The 22955-nt window shown below is 41.9% G+C and overlaps 1 protein-coding gene across 4 annotated transcripts in view; it reads left to right on the top strand.

Moving 5' to 3' along the window:
- The first annotated feature begins 923 nt into the window (after window positions 1-923).
- LOC139758762 (RING finger protein 17-like) overlaps window positions 924-22955 on the top strand; it is a 272806-nt gene continuing 250774 nt past the window's right edge. For all 4 annotated transcript variants that reach the window (XM_071680535.1, XM_071680537.1, XM_071680536.1 and 1 more), the window contains exon 1: window positions 924-1042. The gene's annotated coding sequence lies outside the window, so the exon portion shown is untranslated. The remainder of the gene's footprint in view (window positions 1043-22955) is intronic.

Here is a 22955-nt window from a genome sequence, read left to right as displayed (position 1 = left end):
GTGAAAGATGTGCACGGAGTGGAACGTAGTGTGACATGGGGCGACATGTTAGTCGGATGAGAGTATATAGATTAAGCAGTCAGGGGAAACCACAGAAAGGTTTGTAGGGCCTGGTTATGGAGAGAAAATGGGTGTGAGAAAATGAGGCCTTCGTCTGTTCCTGCCGCTAAAACGAGAAACGGCGAATAAATGAAAAACAAAAAGAAAACACACTTTGATATATAATGATGAGTAGTTACTGATGAAATGATTGCATTTAAAGATTTTACAAGATTGATGGTTGAGGGGAAGACTTTGTAACGAGAGGGTGTTAGGTGACGGGGAAGATTGCATGTGACGCATTCATGTTATTGGTAACGAAGAGAAGTAGAGGTGATGGAGACAGGTGCATGTGACACACCATCTAGGTGACGAAGGTGAATGGTTGTTGAAGAGGATAGCACGTGACTATGTTACTGGTGACACAAAAGGCTTGTGTCATGGTCAGCTTTGACGTAAAATCTGTTTACAAACATTCCACTCAAGGAAACCATCATTATCTGTGTTGACAAACATTTGCAGCGACACTTAGATGATTGGTTAAGCATCAAGTTTCACTTAATGGCTTTATTATCGTTGTTATCTTGTGATTAAGTTTCTATTTATTAAATGGCTTTACGTATAAGAAAACTGATGGTGTAATTATGAGCTTCCTACCAGGTACAACATTGACTAAAGCATTTTTTATTGGTAAAACCTTTGTATTTCAAAGGAACGGTATAAACGCAATCCACTCATTTTTTTTATATTAGCAAGATGACGCGACACCTGGGCGAACTACGCAACGATCCGCCCACTCGCTAAACTGCCTTTTTAAGCAGTACAAATTCACGCTCACGACGGTGGTCACGTAAATGTTGGCATCGTGTTTGTGTGTGTGTTCAGTTGCTCCTCAGTCAGTGAAGTGTTAACATACTGTGTAGGAGGCTCGGCTCTCCTCACTTATACAGGGATAAAGCCAACGTACGTGGCTGTGATATCTACGGAGTTGTTGTGTTCTTAGGTAAGTTTTACTGAATGTAGATTAGGATTGTCAAACTGTTTTCATTTTTTTTCATTGGTTATTTACCAAAGATATTTGCATAGGTTATCTTGCCCCTGTATATATATATATATATATATATATATATATATATATATATATATATATATATATATATATATATATATATATATAATTACGCGACACAATCATTTTGTGGTTACACCACGAGTGAATGATCATCTTGCCGAGGTTGTATCATCGGGGTGCAATCTCTTGGAAAAACTTTCACCAAATGAGCGAGTCCATCATTTCCCTTCTGCTGATTGTGACGTAGCCTTGAAGCTTCAGGAGTCCTTGGAGACGGTGTCTTGGGTTGAATGGCAGTCGTACATGTATACAGACGTCGTCACTTGTGAAGGTATTTGATATAGAAGAGGATTGCTTGTGGGTTGTTTATAGTCTGCTTTAGAAGTTTGGTCTTTTTCTTTCTTTAGGTTTTATACGCTTCACCTTGGGCTTCCGCTGTTTTACTTTGTTAGTTTTATTTGTACTGGGTTCTCTGCTTAATACAGACTCCCCTCTGTGTGGATATTACATGCAAGTTACATATTATCCGTCACAGTGTCCTTATTTGCTTGCCTTTCACACTTTTCACCTTACGTTTATCACTTCTCGCATTTTTCCCAGTGATACCAACCCGTTATTTTTTTCCTTTGTCGTTAACCCCCTTATCCTTTGCTTGTATTGCCAGCCCATTACCCTTACAGTTGAACCTTCAGCCTTAGCCATTGCTGTAGACCCTTCACCCTTTGCTGTTACTGAAGACCCGTAACACCTGTCCGTTACCGTTTCGCAGTTACCCGTCGTGCCGTCCATTCCTGTCGGTTGATCACCTTTTTCCATCACAAATGTCTGTTCCCATACAGAGAGCCTTCACCACACCATTTCATAAATTACTCTTCCCGTCATCTTTTCTGCAGGTCCTTCGCATTACATATTAGCACTTTACTACGCCATTTTCTCTGTTAACGTTGTACCCGAGCAACCGTACCGTGATCCCCACTCCCGCCCCTCACTCCCCGTCCGTTAGTCATGCCATTCATCACTGGTGTTGTGTGATCCTCCCGCCTCGACCTTCCTAATGGCCACCCGACTGTCTTACCACAGCGCGGCAACTTTCCTCCGCTTCCTCTGCGCTCTCCATTGTTCTAACTTCTATCACATCCTATCTGATACTCTCGCTTTTGTGGGCTTCCTGATGTTGACATCACTCTCCACCCGTCTCGCAACATCCCCACCCAACATCCCTCTCGCCAACCTCAAACAACATTAGTCTCAGCATCACCATCCTCCTCCCGCCTCACATTACCTCACCCTCTTCCCGTCTCCCACCCCTCTTATCCATCACCCGGTCTTACACCACCACCGACCTCCACCCGTCTCATTCCACCCTCACCCTGCTGTTATCCTCCACTTACTTTCATGCCACTTCACCTTCCACCCTTTACTCATCACCATCATCCGCCACCCGATTCACAACACCCATCCTTACCCTCAACCCGTCTCACAACACGTATCCTCACCCTCAACCCGTCTTACAACACCCCCACCCTCCACCCGTCTCGCAATACCTGTCCTCACCCTCAACCCGTCTTGCAGCACTCTCACCCTCTACACGTAATATACCACTCTCAGCCTCCACTCGTCTCGCTTCACCTTCACCCTTGACCCGTATTGCACCACCCTCACACTCCACCCGTCTCGGCAGCAACCATCACCCACCACCCATCCTCACACCACCTTCACCATCCAGCCGTCCTCACACCATGATCACCCTCCGCCTATCCTCACACCACCCTCATCTTTCATTAATCTTCACATCACCCTCACCCTCCATCTATCTTCACATCATCCATCCGTCTTCACCCAAGTATGAAGTCATTTTCATCTTTGAAGTGGAAGAACATTGGAATAAACTTCGACCAAATGAAGGCTAGACAAATATTTCAGTGTTATCAGTCATTAATCCTGAAGTAAGAGGAAATATTACACCTTGTCTTTCGTCTTTAGAGTTCAGCCCAAGTGCAGCCATTTGTAGAATTTGTAAGGAGCTTTACCCGTTCACACTTTCCTGTATCCATATGGTTTCTTCTCATTTTTTTTCCCTTCCTCCACATGAACCAGAGGGATGGACGAGTATGTGAATAAGTCCCTTCTGCTTCACTATCCTATTTCTGCCACAATTTAGGTTAAGAAAGCAGCCAACTTCACCATGGGCTATCAGCTCTTTTATGTGTCCAACCCATGTACTACTCCCTTCTTATATACCACCCATGTACCCTGGCCTCGACCCATCTTAATACTGATACTCTCAATATGTTTTCCACCCCTACCCTCCACCCGTCTCACACTACCACCACCCTTCACCTGTCTCACTACCCTTTCCCATCACCCGTGTCACATCGCCTTCCTCCATCCACCTCAGCACCCTCACCTTCCACCTGTCTCCGTTCCATACGATCCTAACCCTCCACCTGTTTCATCACTCAACCTCCTCCACCCGCCTCACATCATGCAATTCTTCCACTCATCCTACACCATAAACCACCTGTCTCATGCCACGCTCACCTTCCACTCATCATACACTATAAACCATCTTTATCATACCACTTCCATTATCCAGCAGTTTCCCCACATTCTCATCCTCCATTCGTCTCGCACTACTCATTACCCGTCTCATCACCACCTTCCTTTTGTCTCATACCACCACCTTCCTCCACACATCTCACCCTCCTGTTGTCTCATTCCACTCTCGCCCTCCACATCCCTCTTATTTCACACCGCCCTCACCCTCCACCCGTCTTACACCTATACCTGTCTCATACCACCACCACCCTCCACCTGTGTCATATCACCCTCTCCCCAGCAGTCGCACACCATCTTCACCTTCAACCTCTTTCACACCATTCTCACTCTCCATCTGTCTCACTCCACTCACATCCTCCAACATTCTCATTCTTGATGTCTCTCATCATCCTCACCCTCAGCCCGTCTCGCCAATCTCGCCTTGACCTTTACCCTCATTTTCTGTATACTTACACCCTCATCCTCCTCCCGTCTCGTACCACTCGCTCTCCACCCGTCTCTCATCACCCTTACCTTCCGTTTCTCTTGCACCATCCTCACCCTGCACGCGTCTTACACCACCCTCACCCGTCTCACTTCGTCCTCACCTCCACCTTCTTCACAACACCCTCACTTTCACCCGTCTTACACAATCCCTATCCTCCACCCGTCGTACACCATCCTCACATGTACGTCTCGCACCACCCTTACCCGTCACCCGTCCTTACGTCACCATCCTGTATCCATCTCATCCCCAACCGTCCTCACGCCACCCTTACCTTCCACTTGTCTCATCACTATCTTCAGTCTCGCACCATCCTCACCTTCCACCCATCTCGCACCATTGTCACCGTCTACTGTCTTGCATCACTCGTCTCGCACCACCCTCCACTATCTTAAATCACCCGTCTCACACCATCCCCATACCCCGTCCGTTGCACATTACGCTCATCCGTCCTCGTATCACTTTCCTCCACCATCCGTCTCAACCACCCTCACCCTCCAGCCGTCCTCATCCTCCACTCACTTTCCACTCTTCTACACACCACACTTACCATTCACTTGTCCTGATACCACCGTAACCTTCCACCCATCCTCATACCACCAGCACCATCAACCCCTCTTCACATCACTCACTTCACCCAACCCACACCGCCCTCACCTTTCTAGCTCTTACACCCCTCCTTTCCATCCATCCTCACACCACCCTCACCTCCACCCGTCCCCACACCACCCTCACCCTCTACCCGTCCCCACACCTCCTTCACCCTCTATCCGTCCCCACACCACCCTCACCCTCTACCCGTCCCCACTCCGCCCTTCACCCTCCACCCGTCCCCACACCACCCTCACCCTCTACCCGTCCCCACACCATCCTCACCCTCTACCCGTCCCCACTCCATCCTCACCCTCTACCCGTCCCCACACCACCCTCACCCTCTACCCGTCCCCACACCTCCTTCACCCTCTATCCGTCCCCACACCACCCTCACCCTCTACCCGTCCCCACTCCGCCCTTCACCCTCCACCCGTCCCCACACCACCCTCACCCTCTACCCGTCCCCACACCATCCTCACCCTCTACCCGTCCCCACACCATCCTCACCCTCTACCCGTCCCCACTCCATCCTCACCCTCTACCCGTCCCCACACCACCCTCTACCCGTCCCCACACCACCCTCACCCTCTACCCGTCCCCACACCACCCTCACCCCTGGCAATTTTTTTCGGTTAGTAGATACGGTCTGTGAACGACGATGCCATCATGTGGGTTGAGAATTTCCAATACTTTGTGTAGTTAAAGAAAAGAATTGAATACTGCTATTTTAGAGTAAAAGGCACTATGATTGTTCTTAGTGGATTCGAAGATGTATCTAAAAAATGCACACAAGGTGTTGATAATAGTTATAAAACGATCGAGAAGATTTGGCAACAGCTGCTAACGAACGGCTGCCCTGACAGCAGATAGTCTGGGGTAAGCGCCCCCTCCTACTCTTTTATTGGAGTATAATGCATTTTAGTATACATATAAGTGCAGTTTACTATTTTTGTTTGAGTTACTGATACTAGAGTACCATGAATATCATACATTCATCCATCTGCACATCATATGATGCAGCAACAGAAAACGGAGTCTACCGTAGCATTACAGATGCAGTGTAACCCCCAAATAGCACGGCATGCCACACGCACACAGCCGCGCACACAGCTGCACATGCGCGCCCTTGCAAACACACTTATGCACGCACGGGAAGCATGCGCATAAATCTGCATATGATCATACATGCACAGAGAAACTTGTGCATCTGCGGGCACGCATACATTAAACGTACATACGCACATACATACAGACAGACAGACACAAACAGACAGATGTTCATAATACAAGCAAATTCGGAAACGTTCGAACACAGTGACACTCAGACACACTCGCGCACACACAAGCACGTCATCGCTCTCAGTTTGCCATAAAATAAACCTCCTTGAGAATAATTGGCGCCATCCGTCAAAGTGTCGCCCTCTAGCTAGTCTCGCTCGGGCGTCCCCGTGGATAAACTTGCGACCCAAGCCAGCCAGACTCGCTCCGCCACCGCCCACTGCGCAGTTCACACACTGGCTGGGGACGAGAGAGCCACGACTACAGCTGGCATAAATGTTAAGGGCGAAGCGAGGGATACCGCACCTAGATAACTTTTAACACAAATGTTAAGCGAGGAGAGACACTTACAACTCTTCTAGAGTTACATTTTTCCTACTATGACAAGTCCGATATTACTGTATTATGTTCGGTATATCGAAGTCATAAGATAATTTCATATCAGCTGCGATGGTTAGTTTTTGTTTTAATCATTTTGTGAACTGTTTATAGAATCACCCTGTTATTATTGTAGTTTACAATTCACCTTTGGTGTGTGGAATGAAAGCCTCGGTTCCTGTCTTAGCAGGTAGAATCGATCTTGGTAGATTTTTGCTTTAATTCCTCACTATGTCATAACGTTGAATTTGATTATCATTTACGTATATTGCAGATGAAATATTGTTAGTTTTGTAGTGAGTCAACCATGCTGTTGATTGCTTTTGGTTGTCATTTATAACCGAGTCGTCCTGTTGTTGGGGTTAGGTTCCTCATTGCGTATTCGGATCCATGTTCGAGCCGCACGGCAGACGAATCCGCGTTTAAAACTGATTTGCTGTTGTTATTGTCTTTGTGTTTCTGTAACTTAACCAGCAGACACAACTGTTAAGTAGTTTGTAAATGTATGAAGTTTTCGTAGTGTCACGCCAAAACTGTACAGAATACATAATAAGGTTGACACAAAGAAATGTCCTTGAATGTAGAGTTTATCATGCATGGTGACCAGTTGGTAATATGTTGTGCATTTTCCGGTCCAACTTCTTGTCAGTTCACTACGACAAGATAAGCACAACGCTGCAGGACGCAGGCTAGAGGCAAACCAGGATGATTTTCTTTCCCGTCTTGTTTACCTTCGCCTTGTAATTTGGATGAACATTTACCGTTGCATGTATACTCCAGATATGTCGGAATGTCTAGTGCTTCTCTAAACTGATTGAGAGTTGCTGTAGTGTCATCATATGTTATCCTCAAGTTATCATCATTTGATTCTGGAGTTACTGGGCAGGGTTGTCGCGCAAGTGATCGTTGTGGTATGCGCCTGTTGCTACCCCTTGAGTATGACTATACAACCCATGCGTATGACAATACTACCCTTGGGTATAATGGCCTTACCCTTGATTAACGTCGTTATAACCAAGGGTTGTACCTTCTTGATCAAGGGGTTAAAAAATTACCTTATGATTTCAGGTTAACCAATCGTCAGTAGCCGTGTTTCCGTGCACGAGGGAAACAATATTGGTGGAGAATATTAATAGCATTCATCACAATTTGGTACTAAGGCAGATTTTTGTTCATAAATACATATTGATTTATATGATCTTCTATAAACTTTACAGTTGCTCATAAATCGAATTACATGCCAGTTGTTTTCATGCAGTTCGTAAACATCACCTCCCATGTTAACATCAGTTATCCAAGTCATGGAAACTATATTCAAAGTCCAGCAACAATAATGCTGTGCGCCATCAGCCTGTCAGGGAAGGGACGGATAAGGATTGTAAACATTTTATCAGCATCTAGTTCATATTTCTCGACTTATGTATTTGAAAATGTTAACAAATCAGACAGTTTGCTTCACTGCATGATGGAGTGGAGATCCGCAGAGATTGCTTGCTTAAGCTTCCATGGATCGTACATAACACGTAAAATCCACAAGTTCCCCAAAAGTACTTTTATTTAGTTTCGCTCTTAAAAATCCCAGTGAAAAGCCTCAGAAGAAAAAGAAATCAGCAGAGATAACCATTGATACACTCAGGGCAGGGGAATCATGAAGCATTATTGCTTATACTCATAACATTAACTGTGGACACGGTAACTAGAGATAGTAATTTTTGCTACTGTAATGCGGAAACTAATTTTTGTTACGCTAACTTTGGGTACGATGACCACAGGTAGTGCTGACTACAGTCACGCGAACTACAGCTACACTAACTTTGGTTACACGAACTACTGTTACAGTAGCTATAGTTATGCTATGTCTTCTCTGACATCTGCTGTACTAATAACGGGTGCGCAGACCACAGCAAGACTGTATGTATAGCACTAGATACGGCTACACCGACTGTGGCTTTTAACTATGGTTACTGTATCTTGGACTACACTCATCACGGCTACAGTAACTACGACTTCACAAAACAATATCTGATCTTATGTTGTTATCCGTTTGTGATTAATAATTGGCTGGACTGATTTGACACAACCCTGGATCAGTCATGATTATCCGATCATCCGTTGTTCATCCTCGACATTTTGAGGATCATCTTCCCTGATTTTCATTAAGAACATTATAATACGATTTTCATCCATGAAGAAAATTATCATTAGTGATATACCTGTGAATATCATGGTACTTGTGTATATCATGGAGTGGTTCCGCTTATATACTGTGATAACTCCTCCTCTGCCACTCTACTTCATTGTGTCTGTTCCCTCAACTTAACCGCTTATGACCAAAACGTGCACAAGGACAGTCATGTCTAACTGATCTCCATGATTTGATTGCTAGACTCAAAGAAACGCGTATGAAAATTTCCCTGTGATGCCCCGTATACAACGTTTTCTTTGAAATTAAAAAATTGAAGAGTTGTACCGCGAATTTTTAGTGTTGTTTTCTTTCAGAGAACGAGCCGAAACGGTTTGGGCAGTGACCTAGATTTCTGATTTTCTTGATGTCATAAAACATTGATATTGTCTTCAATTTAAAAAGAAAAAAAAAGTTTCTACGTACATATTTGTTTATCCACAGCTATATCAAAAAACATACGAGTAGAGACGAAACAGAAAAGTGAAAAAGTCATGTGTCTGTAAATAGCTGGTAAAAGATATGAAACGTGTTGAGGCGAAGCATTATAAACTAGATGTGTAACTACAATGATTGACGGATCCAAACTACTTCAGAAAACCTCGAACTATTTCACAAAAAGCCTCAAAGATTAAGTCTTCGAGCTCGGAAGAGAAGACGGGGAACACGAGAGCGTATGATTTGCTTGGGTGAGGAGGACAAAGAAAATGTAAAGTTTTTGGATATGAGACAGAAATCAAGATGTATTGATCAGCCAGCAGAAGTGACTAGCGGAGTCACGCAGGATTGAAGTGAGGGAAAAGGACAAAATGACCCCAGCTGAAAAACGACACAGAAGAGGAAACCTCACATTACTTCGTGGATGCTATACCATACTAAGCTAGAAAATAAGAACAAGGACAGACAATGTCTTGCGGAAGACAGCTGAATTCCCTGGAAAACCAGAGGTGCGAGCTGACTCGCAGTATTGTGTTATACCTTGTCACATAATGATACAAGTATGAGGGAAGATGATTTTGAAAAGATTTTGATCGATGACTGTGAATTGCTGGGAAAAAATATCGAGCGTGTTTGAGCGAATCATTAAAGGTAATAGAAAAAATATCATATCAGTTGCAGGGCTCGAAAACGGGTGATGATCTTGGTGAAGTGGTAGCTTGCAGCGACATGCACCCAGATGCATCGTGAGCTGGAAAGATTCAAATCGATCGAGGTTTTTTTTACTTTGCTGGAGCAAAATGATGAGTCTATGAGGCATATGTTTTCTGTGGAAATATGAGATCATCAGCGGTGTTCTTGAGTGACTAGGGTCGGTGGGGTTGGCGGTAGACTGAAGACTGAAGGGGCTTTGTGAGATCCTGAGACAGAGCGAGGAGGGATGAAGGGGATCAGATCTCCCAGTAAAGGTTACATTGTGGTGGGAGGAAAACATCACAGGAATACTGAGACAGGACCACAGAGAAGTCAGTTGGTCATTTATAGAAAAGGAAGGTGGAGAAAGTACATAAAGCAAAAGTTTGGATAAGGTGGAGGAACAAGAGGGGCTTCCTACCCTTCCACCACACACACACACACACAACACACACACACATACACATGCACACATGTCGGTATTAAGGGAACAGGAGGTAACATTACAAGATCCTTATTAGAAATAATGTATACACGCACCATTAAACTGGAGGGACAAGATATGGAACATGAATTAAGAAAACGTGATAAAGTCAGACTTCACTTACATTGTTGAGACTAACCTTAATTTGTATTACTTTTCCTCTGAATGAGATACAGCAACGGGAAATGAGAGGTGAGACTCGGGAGGAGGTGGATTATCCTCTCTGCTGATAGGTACAATCAAAGAGGTAAGGATAAACAGTAGGAACTTGAAATAAGATTTTACGGAAGATGGTAACTGATAAGAATTTGTTTAATTGCTCTGTTAGTAAATGATTATAATTCCAGGTGAGCTAGAACATGTTTCTGATGACATTTATGAAGGAACACTTGGGATAGTGTAAGACGCAGCGCAGCAGTAGTGTCTGTACAGAGTCCTGGATATATTGTTTTACCAGTGGACGTTACCTGCAAGGAAGTAGACAGGACAGACTTGGTGTCACATAGGAATGAAATCACGCGGAGCTTCAAATTTCCTTCAAATTTAACTTTGTTTTTATACGAGAATATCACGGGTACATTCGAGTTTGCGGAACTGATATGTCATCAGGAAACACTGACATTGATATTCAGGATTTTCTGAGTTTCAGGAAGGATCTGGATTTGGACAACGTTTATGGAGTGAATGTCTTATAACCAGTAGTACACAGAGCGTAGACAGCCCGCCAGGCATAATGTTAAGATCTTGCTGGAAAATGTTTGTGCAAGGAAATCGGCCTGAACTAATAACCTGTATCGGTAATAAACAAGATGTGCAAGTAACTACTGGAAACCATCATCAGGAAGCAGACATAAGATATTTTGGTCAGTAGGAGCTACTGAAAGCAGAGAAAATATTAACTCGAGAGACTGAGCGCAACAAAACTCTCAGACTTCTACGACATTGTCAGCAATGTGTTAGAGATGAGAGATGGAAAACAGTTGAAATCTGCGCAACTGTGAGAAGGACAGCAAAAGTCACATGGTGGAGAATCATTTTCAAACTGGGCTTCGGCGACAAGGGTCTTAATGGTTCAGTGTCCACAGCTGTTTCCAAGTTAAAGACCTGCGGTAAAATTTTCAGTCAAGCTTATATATGTTCAGTGATGACAAACGTACGAGCGAATTGACGAGTAAGAGTCCAACACATAAAATGAAGCAGTGGTCAGACAAATAAAATCAAACATGACAAATGTAAGAAAGATGAAAAATGGTAAGAAAAGACTTGACATTGACTACCATATGGCAGAAAAGCAGGCTACATGAATCAGTTAGTGAAACGGATTATTAAGTTGTCATATTGAACTTGTTACTGTAAAGTTAGCAGATAATGACAAGTATAATGTATTTTGGCCAGTGTCACACTTGAATTTCAGTGCAATGTATAGACAAAGATGTCTTGAATATATTTATTCAACCCAGTAAGAGTTAGCATCAGTAGCTTTGTTTCCTCGTGTCCATCCATCATGAACGACACTCCCCAGACATTCAAGAGTCTATGTTCTCCCGCTTACACTCACCCATCACTACAACACCACAAATACTGTTACGCCATATGCCAGGACTCTTCATGCCCACGATGCAAATGCCGTAAAGAAGAAACCGAGCACTTGCTACTCCTTGTCTTACGTTCTCTGTACATAGAAGCACACTCAACACAACACTTTATGACCTGTCGTCCCGACCGTTGGATGTGGCCAGCTTCCTGAGTGCAGCAGGAGCCTCATGAGGATGGAAGGGTCTCCTGGTACAGTTAATAAGTAAGAATAAGATGCCTGAGAATGGCCGACAGAATATATCGAATATGTTGCTTGATTGAAAGAAAAAAATATAGAAAAAAGAGGTTTCGTGAAGGGAAGGGAAGTCCTCGCTCTACATACACTAAGGGAGGCAAAAGGAGACATTATAAACGTTTTTGAAATCCAGGTCAGACATGCAAATCTTAAAGACCAGTTCCTTATAATCCAAAGTAACCATGAAAGCAAAGGATGCCACGAACCTGAGCAAAAGAAGCATAAGGAAGTATAGAAGGAAACATATCCTCAACAGTAAACTGTCAGGCGTGCGGATCAAGTTGAGGATATAGGAGGTACATGAGGTTACTATACTGGGAGATTTAAAAGTTTACAGTGATAGAGTGCTGAAGACGTCAGGCCCAACGAGTGAAAGATTACTTACCCATGTTCACAAATATATAATCGTAAGTAAATGAGTACACACACACACAATTCTCTCTCTCTCTCTCTCTCTCTCTCTCTCTCTCTCTCTCTCTCTCTCTCTCTCTCTCTCTCTCTCTCTCTCTCTCTCTCTCTGCGTGTCGTAGAAGATGACTAAAGGGAACAGAGCAGGGGGCCAAGTGGGGGTTTCCCTGTAAGGCTCTGTCATCTGTTCTTGAAAACTACCTCTCTAATGCAGTCCGGAATTTATTGAGATTAAGGAGATATATTCGGTTTGACCCAAGTTAAAATATCCTACGTATTTCATTTTAGTGATGATTTTACATTTCTTCACATGTTGCGTGTGAGGTAGTGCTAGGAAAAGACAACAAAGGCCACATTCGTTCACACTCAGTCTCTAGCTGTCATGTGTAATGCTCCAAAACCACAGCTCCCTTTCCACATCCAGGGCCCACAAAACTTTCCTTCAGCAATAACAATACTATAAAGAATATCTTATTAAAAAAAACGCCAGAAAATTCTGCGGGCTGTGTTTTCGCATTACCATGTACATAATGTAATATGTTTTATGTTGGACAGACTGGTAAGGATCTTTGTTAAACTTAAGCAACGTGAATATAGTATAAGAGCAGGACAGGAATCAAATGCTTTGTTTAATCAGGTTAAAAATTATGACCATCGTGACCATTGTATTGATTGGAGCAATGCCAATTCAGTTATTAGCCCTTACTCCTTTACTACGAGAAACATTACTGAATCTTCTGTTATTGAATACAAAAAGAATTGTAACGTTATATTAGTGTTGGTTTATACAAAATGGATAGCTTTATTGCCGGCAGAATATGTAAGCAGTTCCCTTTCTTGTCCACATAACAAAATTTACGATAGGCGTGTTGCCAGACCCGAACACACCAGCCCCAACATCACCATCAGGTACCGCTTGAACGGTTGAAATTGTCTTTGTGTTGTTCAGTATCATTTTTTTAATTATTTTGAAGGCTCCAGACACGGACAAAAGCCCACATCAAGGTCGGGCCTTAATTGAAATAAATAGAGAATTAAACGGAAAAAGACAAAGGAAAGTATTTACGAATTTTTGAGAAAGAAAAACCCGTCTTTTCAAATGTGCCAGGTCATGGTTATTGGGAAAGACATGAGAAGGTAGAGGGTTCCACTCTTTGAGTTGTTGGGAAAGAAGCAGGTATCAAAATGGCCCACCCTTGAGTTGCTGATGGCCGCACAATAATCATGTAATGCAGCAGCTTGTCGAGTATTGCGTGGTCTAGCTAATGGTAAGGGGCACAAAAGCAACTAGTTCTCGGAAGACAAAACCAAAGTAATACCAAAGTAATTTAATGATGACTTGCTTATAAACCCCAGGTATGTATACTGAATTTCGTAAGTGTATTTACAAAATACTGTATGTGATTGTGACCTTGTAATTCAACTCCATACAGGAGACGAACAATAAATGCGGCAGTAAAAGCCACAAATATCAAATCATATGAAGTTTTTCTTTCTCTTTTTTTCTTATCATGAATGATGTTTTAGATAGTAAAAATCTTTGAGAAACATGAACTTTAGAAGCCGTCGAGGTCAACTCCTGTAAATCCTGTACGTCAGTAATGTTATAACTCACTACAAAATAATGTATAGAAGCGTTGATCCTAAACAGGAACTTGTATATATCACTGACAGTGATAAACTCTTCCAACACATGTATGTCACACGTGAGAAATATCAGAGTTACTTTTATGTCCAATTCTTTTTTCTTTCTTTTATGTTATTGATGTAGCACTGTCATGCTGATACAGGTACCATCTTGATGTTACACAAATGTAGTTGTATTTGGTTATATTTACTAGTTTAAATGACATGTCAAGAAAGTTTGATTGTTGTCTGAAGTATACCTTTTCTGTTCAGTTGGTCTACGTCAGTGTAAAGTCACCATCTTTAGTTTTTCCTATTGTTGTAGACAGCTGGACTTGTCGTAGTTATGCTGCTGGTGTCACTTTTGATCAAGATTATCTCATTTTGAGTTAACTCAGATTCCTCTGGTATCATTGTGTTTTTTCCTGATAAGAATGTAGCCTTGCTAGGTGGTATGTTCTCTGTGTCGGTGTGGCTTTCCTCGTGTTAGTTTTGTGTCAGGACGATGTCGCTCGTTTTGTTATGTTCCCCGAGTGCCTTCCTCATCTCAGCAGTGTTGGTGTGGTCCTACTTATGGATTTGGTGTTGTGGTAGGTATTCCTGTGGGTTTCTTGGTATTCGTCGTGTTAATGTGTTTTTTAGTCGTGTTAGTCTTGGTGTGGTATTATACTGGCGTGTGTGGTCTTTTTATAATGTGGTCTTAGCTGGTGACATCTCTCTGATTTTCCAGGGGTTGTTGAAGTCTACTTGGGTAGGTGATATTATTGTGGTCTGGTATCATCATGGTTTTTACAGAAATACGTCTATTGTTTCAGGTGTTGGTGTGGTTTTATGAGTGTTTGTGATTGCTATCTGTGTGTTAAGGGAGAGAGAGGTTTGCACCTGTATCGCTTCGGCTACTAACGTTGTGTGTATGTATCATATTTCATCCTTATCTGTACGAACATACACATCTCAGCTTTGGCCAGGTGCAGCGATCATGGTGCCATTGTGTTGTTGCATGTGTTGTTTGTCTACCAACCAGGTGTTAGTCTGGTCTTATCAGTATGTTATGACAGTTATCGTTGTGGTCGTTTGTTGTGGCTGACATGCTTGTTGGATTCTCTGTTGATGCATTGCTAGCGGGGTTAGCGCTGTGCTCTGACTGATTGATGTTAGTGTGGATAGTGATGTGTTTCTTGGTCTTAATGATGTTGATGTAATAAGAAGAGTGGTGCTAGTATGGCCTCACGCATGTCGCTGTTTTATTGTCTCCTACTGGTATGACTAGTATTACTTTCATCACAGTGTTGTTGATACAGCTTTACCCAGCTTCCCTCGGCTGTATTGATGATATGGCCTTATTGGTGATGGTGCCACATTCCCACTATCAGTGTGATGTTACGATGGTCATAATGGTGTCAGTCACTTTGCTTGTATTGATTTAATGTTTCTTTGATTAGTATAGTCTTACTGATTTTGATGAGAACATATGTACTCTCCTGAAATTGTTGTTGTTTTCCGTATTGAGGTGGTCTTTGGTGTGTCATTATATGACTAATGTTTAGTTGTTGTTTTTGGTGTTGAATATTTCACTAAAGTTGGCGCAGTCTTGTAGATGTCGTGTTCTTGGATGTTTGAGTGGTTCTTCAGATGTTATGGTTTTACAGGTATATACGTGGTCGTTAAAGCTATATTTTACTTTTACTTGTGTATTTAGATTAGCAGTATGTTAGTGTAGGTAGGTGTGAGCGTAGATCACTAGTTTTGGTGTAATCATTCTGGTTAACCAGACGCCATACTCCCTCTGGTGTGGTCTGAATTGTGGAAATAAGGTCTTGCTGATTATGGCTATGTCTTAGTATTGATGCTATTAGTACCGTTGTATTAGCTCTACAGATCTTACTTGTGTTATCAGTATTGTACAACAGTGGTCTTATTGGTAGTCTTGTGGTCTTAATGACGTGGGAGTATGGAACTGTCAACGGAGGTCAGATCATAATCATGTTGGTGCAGTGTAGAGGTTATGATCTTTCTAATGTCAGTGGCGTGCCTCCGGTGGCGTGTTTTTATTGCAGTTGGTGTGAGTTCATTTGAAAGACGATGGTATGGTCTTAACTGGTGTACTGTCGTGGTCTGGTCCTACCTTACGTACGTGTGATCTTTCTAGTTTTATTGAAGCCTTGCCACTGCCGATGTTTCGTAATTTTCATGTGGCAATACTGGTGGACGTATAATCTTAACCCCTTTGAGCACGACAGGTATGGCCGTTGTTTGTGTTGCCTTGACGTTTGACCTGTTCCTTATGGGTCACGTCAAAAGACACCCACACTATCATGCCAGAGGTCATACGCCATCGCTTTAGTTGATAAAAGTGCCAATCTGATGTTCGTAAGGCTGGTATGATTCTCGTACCGTTAATTCATATAGCTGTATGATGAGTTTATTCGTAGGTTTACCTTCGTGAAGGCAAAGAATCAGGTGGAAGCCTTTGTATTCACTTGCCTGAAACGTTGATGAGATATTAAGAAGGACTGTTTTCACTATGTAGACTTGTTGTGGAGGGAATACGTTTTTTTGATCGGCGATGATCATTGTGGCTGAAGTGTCGTGTGCTACCTAGGAATAAACTTCCTGACTTACAGTCTAGTAAGACGTTATTTTATGGTCAAGAACTTGTAGTCGAACTTGTTCATCAGAGGAGAAACTGTATTTGATGATTTTAAGTGAAATTGGCGAAGATGTATGAACTATAGGTCAAGTACAAGTTCTACGTTGATAGGACTTTTTTCTCTGCATTTTATTTACAGACTTTTTAAAGTTGTACTGTCTCAAGTTTTCCAGTACTTGAAGATGTGTTGTTCTGATTGATGTGTTGTTGTGATTGATCTCCAGAATCCTATGAAATTGGACACATGACAAGGTACACGCTAACTTTGTGTTGGTGAGAAAACTGATATAGGATGTGTAAAGCGTATCTTCCCAACTTCCTCATAATTTCGTTGAAAAATAAGATTATTTCACCCTCCATCATTCTTACCACGCTAGTATATCGATTTCCCTTTCTTCCAGAGGATAATAATGGTTAACTTCCCCCATTTCCTGAAATCAGTCTGGGTTACATATGAACATACATCATAAAACATCTGTTCTGTGGGTTGGTTGTATCCGTAACTCGACTAATGGATGAGGACACGGGAACACACCCATTACTTTTTGAATTTATTTCTTCATATTGGTTGGTTGTACATTTTTAATATTTAGCTCCTAAAAAAGAAGAATGAGTATATGAACAGTACGTATCAACAAAACATTTATGCTAATGCAGTAACTAGTGAATGTGATGGTTAACCATGACTGTAGGTCCGCTCCGTAACCGCCTGCAGCCTGCGCCATTTTGTGTGGAAGTCGAAAGACAAGATTTAAGCTACGGATATTATTTGTGTATAAGCACTCTGCCGCTTAGGTTTTAGTTTTATAATGACTTAATACATTCATATACTCCCTATGATATTCCTTCATTCATACTAAGAAGAAAGTATAAGTTATTTGATGTCGGAGAAAACATAAGTAAATACATAGGAGCTGACAACATCGACATCAGCCTCACCCGCCATAGTGTTTGAAGCCACGGGTGGTAATAGCGCTGTCTTCTTCTTTGTAGGGTATCCATATTTTTGTATACGTGTAATTTTAAGGTTTTAGAACATCAGTGGTATATGGAATGCCTGAGCTGCTTTACGATCACCTTCCTGTGGGAGAATACAGAGCAGAAGAAACATTTCCGCTCCCTGGCGGTAAACAAAGATGGCGACCAAGGAAACGCCCTAATTTTTAAATCGATACGTAAGATTCTCTAAATTACTCCCTTTTTAGGGTAAATGACTCGAGGTAGATAGTTATACACACAGGTGTGTATGTATATGTCTATGTTTATATGTGTGTTAGTATGGGCATTCATCCTTTGTGATAACTATTTACAATATTTGCATTTTACGGGAAGAGTTTTACAATCGTTTTGCCCCCTTGTCTTACCTTACATGGTATACTCTATGTGTACACTTATACCTAAGGACAGACACACACACACACACACACACACACACACACAACACAAGAGAATGATTCTTAAGTTTGGGTACCACACTTAAAAAAGTGGACCTCACAGAGAAGGTCCAGAGGTGGGCAACAAAGACGGTACCAAAATTAAAAGAGAGCTGCAGGGAAAGGCTAAGGGCTTTAAGTTTTCCCCCCTTGGAAGACAGAAGAGTGAGGGTTGACTTGATCACAACCTTTAAGATTTTAAAACGGACTGTACAGTGAACAGATCATCGAGAAATATAGAGATGAGGAACCAGTGGACATAACATGAAATTAAGCAATAAGCATGTTGAGAAATATGTAAGATAAGAGCTGAATGGATGGCACTGTGAAATTATTCCACGAGGTCTTAAAAAAGATAGGCAAACTAATCAGACTCATGGCAGATTGACTTTAACTTGGATGTAAAGTTATGCACATTGGAGACAAGAATACCTAACACGATTATCAGATAGTTGGAAACTCGCCGACTGAAGTAAATGAAGAGTTTGGTCTTGAATTTTTCATTGGTGAGGTATACTGAACACTGTCTGTGAACAAGTCATGAACACTAGGCAGAAACTAGGTTTCATAGCTAGGAACATAACGACAAAACACCATAAACGATTTTAACCCTTATGAATGTTCTGGTAAGACCATGCCTTTTGTATGCAATCCAGCTCTGGTCCATATATTACAAGAAAGATGAGGAAGAACTGGAGCGAGTTCAAGACGGGCGACAAAACATGTCAAATCTCTGGAGTACCTGGCATATGAAGACTAAGATTACATATATCTCTTCTTTTAAGAAGCGTAACTTTTCGGCGACTTGATACGAGTTTTCAAAGTTTTGAATGCATTTTACGGTGTAAATCACAGATATGTTTGAGATACAAGAGTATATAGTTACGAAGATAATTGTAATAGAACTTAAAGCTAAAATTAGATGAAATACTGACATGGAAAAACGTTTCTTTGCAAAAAACGTGCGTTGAACACCGCGATATATTACTGTGAAATATTGTAAATGCAGAAATTAAGAAAATTAGATTCAGCAGACGGTGTATAGTTTATAAAGATTTTATAATGGGATTGCCTTCTCATTCTATCCTGTTAACGTCCGTCCAGGCTGACTTCACCGGTGCGTCGTTTATGATCCATTTTTCTTTCCTTTCGGCTGTTGTCGCCGGAGGGAATGGATGCTGGGGGAGAGCCGTATCTTACTGTTCTCTCCATATCCACTTGGTGTAGAGGCAGATGAATTAAAGCTTTCAGTTGTCTTCTTTGCCATTTACTTCTAATGATTAGTTTATGCTTGATTTTCCAGAATATTTACCAAACTTCATATCTTGTACAAAGTCTTTGGCGTAAAGTGTTGGAGTGGCGTCGGTAGCAGACTGTGCCGTGATGATGGCCAGTGAATACTCTCTGCTTGAGCTGTCCTGATTACCAAGACCTTATAGCCTATCATGCCTGTACGCTGCCCATAGTTTGGTCGGGCATATTGATTGTAGGGAGTTGGTGATGTATGTCTCGTATACCATGAACTGCCTTGTGTACAAGAATACCACCCTTGGGCATGATGGCCTGACCTGTGATCTGAAACTTTCGGGGCACGTCAAAGGTCAGGACTTCATACCCGAGGGTTGAAGCGTCGTACCCAAAGGGTTGAATGTCTCTCTTTGACTCGTAACCTGTTGTAAGCCATTATTGTAAATGTATTACGTCTGAGGCAGTACAAAAGTCGGTATGATAACATACTCTGATGAACAAGATTTTGCTCCCCAGTGTCCTACAGTGTTTAGCATCCGCACTTTAAGATTTTCTGTAAACTGATTTACACACACACACACACACACATATATATATATATATATATATATATATATATATATATATATATATATATATATATATATATATATATATATATCTTTCTTTTTTTTCTTTCATACTATTTGCCATTTCCCGCGTTAGCGAGGTAGCGTTAAGAACAGAGGACTGGGCCTTTGAGGGAATATCCTCATCTGGCCACCTTCTCTGGTGGAGACTAATAGTCTCTGATTTACAAATTGACAGTGGTGTCTACTGATACTCTCTCTCTCTCTCTCTCTCTCTCTCTCTCTCTCTCTCTCTCTCTCTCTCTCTCTCTCTCTCTCTCAGACCCTGTGAATATAAAACCGATTGTCTATCACACTCTTGATTACACCAACAGACTTTCCCGCCAGTGTGACATTTTGCTGGTACAGTAACACTGGTCGATATCTGAGAATTATATATAGTATGATATACTTCTATGTTGTCGCCATGGAGCTGGCTATCTGTTGAAAGTTTCCGTTCATTGTTACCATATTGATGATACAGGTCACAGCACAGCAGCCTGTAATGTGGGTCTGTATGGTCATTAATATATTTATGAAGATTTCATCAGCGCAGAATCATTCTCTAATGGGGTGAAAAGGTATGTAATTGTCTATGTTTGTTTTATCATTTTGTCGTTGTAGTAACAATGTGTCCATGTATGCTCACACGCATTAGTGATGCTGCATATAGCTACCCTTTATATTTATTTTCAAGTGTAACGTCAGGTTATTCTTGGTATTATCAGTGTCTGTGCATGATGCTTGCTTTTCTAGAGAGCCATTACATTATGGCATCTTGGTAATGAGGGTAATATTTTCCCGTGAGGGTTAGTTTACTACAAGCCTGTACTTCGTAACTCTTCGGTAATGGTATAAAAAGATAGCAGAATTCTGAGTGTTTCACCTGTCTGTTCTCGATATTTGCAAAGCTCCGAAGTCACGTCTGCTTCACATTAAAGATCTTGATAGGTAACTGCAACACCGGGGTGGATGAGGGATGCGTAACTCCTCGAGCACGATGGGAAGTTTCACGTGTTCAGTACAGTTTGAGCCCAAGGTAAGAGGATCAGGCCTCTTTAACCTGACCTTTATAATTGAGATCACAGCCAAAGGTCATACCGTCATATGAACCCGTTCAGGTCCACTGCAGATACTTCAGTGGCTAACCTTCATACCTCAGTTGAAGTGGTTATCTGTAAGTAGTTACGTATTCCACTCTAGAAACGAAGTCATGTCCGGCATATAAAAGTGTAAGAGAACGCTCAGTTCATAACACTAACAACAACAGCAACAACAAACAGGCTGAACGCTGTGACGTTCATTTTACCGAATAATCTTTAAGGGGATGTTTTCTGTAGCTTAGCTGGAACTTAGGTATGTTTCTTATGAACTCGGTTATAGCTTGTGTGACAGTGATGCCAAGTGCCTTTAACATGATATATGTATGTAAAAGTTACTGGGTATGCATCGCGGCGAGTGTAGCTATGGCGTATGCCAAAGGTGAGTGTACATCCCACTAAGGTATGTTGCGGTACAGCCATCCTTTAGCAGGATGGAGTATATAGTGTTGTGGCAAGGTTAAACCAGACGGTCATTGGACTTGAGTTTAATTCTTGTTTGTAATTATTAACGTTATGATTCGCGGTCACATTATGTTGATGTTTCAACTTCCTGTTGTGCTGAAGGTAATCGACCCAGTTTGTCAGCAAAATACTGTCTGCCTCAGAATCATATTCGAGTAATGTATCAAAAAGAATCAACGATGGTTATGGATAGGAAATGTTCCATATTTAGTGTATGTTATACTCCCGAACACTCACACACACACACACACACACACACACACACACACACACACACACCAGAACTCTTGGTGCTACTCCAGTTCTTCAAGTTAGCACAACTGTAGTTCAGATTTCATATTAGAATCCTTGTTATTTTTACTCGCAAGGTTTCTGAATTCATTATCAATATCTAATTGATTTCTAGTCTTACTTATGTCAAGATGTGACTACCCATCTCTGGCAAAAACCTTCGTACTTGCCTTATTTTCAGCATGCTCCTCCTGCACGTACAGAGTAACGTCTGAATTAGCTAACAGAACAGGAGTACGTGCATAGAACAAACGTGGTAAATTGCTTAGTGTTCCATCATGGTTCATCAGTGCACATCTCCGTGTAATAACTATCAAAAAAAAAAAAAAGAATCGGTAAACACTGCACAGACCTGACGAACATCGATGCGTATTTCAAACCCAATTACTCATACCACATTTTCCTCTCCTACAGCAGTACCACCAGTGTCATAGAACTTGATATTACTGTTGAATACCACAGCGAACTGAAAGTTGGCCAGGCATCTTGTACTCAACATTCTCACAATCCTTTTCTAAACCCACAAGTGTTGCTACATACATTTACTTAACTCTCCCTGTAGCTCCATTTGCGATGTACCTAAGTGCCAAACCTCTCTCCGCGCACACTTCTCTCCTCTTCGTATCCACCTTGATCATCATCATGTAACAAAGCGTTCAGGACTCGTGTAAAAGAGATCACCTACAGCCATATACTTCACCAACCATGCTAAGAAATTTCATTCCTGAGTAGTTTTATTCTAGACAGCTTTTACTGCCTTTACCTTAAAATAGCAGAAAAATCACCCTATTTGTTTAGTCACCTGGCATATAACCATTATTCCCTGCTAACATGCACAAACCAATCTATTCAGATGGACTGTAGTATTCTCACATACTGTCCAGTACACTCACTCGCTTTACACAGACTCTCTTGTGCTCCTATTTCCTTCCATCCACAATACATAGTTATTTTTCCTCGGATTTCCATCCATACTTTTTCAGAGATCCTCATGTTCACGAGGTCTAGCCTTTGCAGTATTGTTCAAGACTGTGTTCATCATCATTATTTCCTCACCATTTATCAGTCAACTTCACATGATCATTGCACCATGC

This window comes from Panulirus ornatus, chromosome 31 (assembly GCF_036320965.1).
Source record: "Panulirus ornatus isolate Po-2019 chromosome 31, ASM3632096v1, whole genome shotgun sequence".
Lineage (NCBI taxonomy): Eukaryota > Metazoa > Arthropoda > Malacostraca > Decapoda > Palinuridae > Panulirus > Panulirus ornatus.
This window is presented reverse-complemented; position numbering and strand designations above follow the sequence as displayed.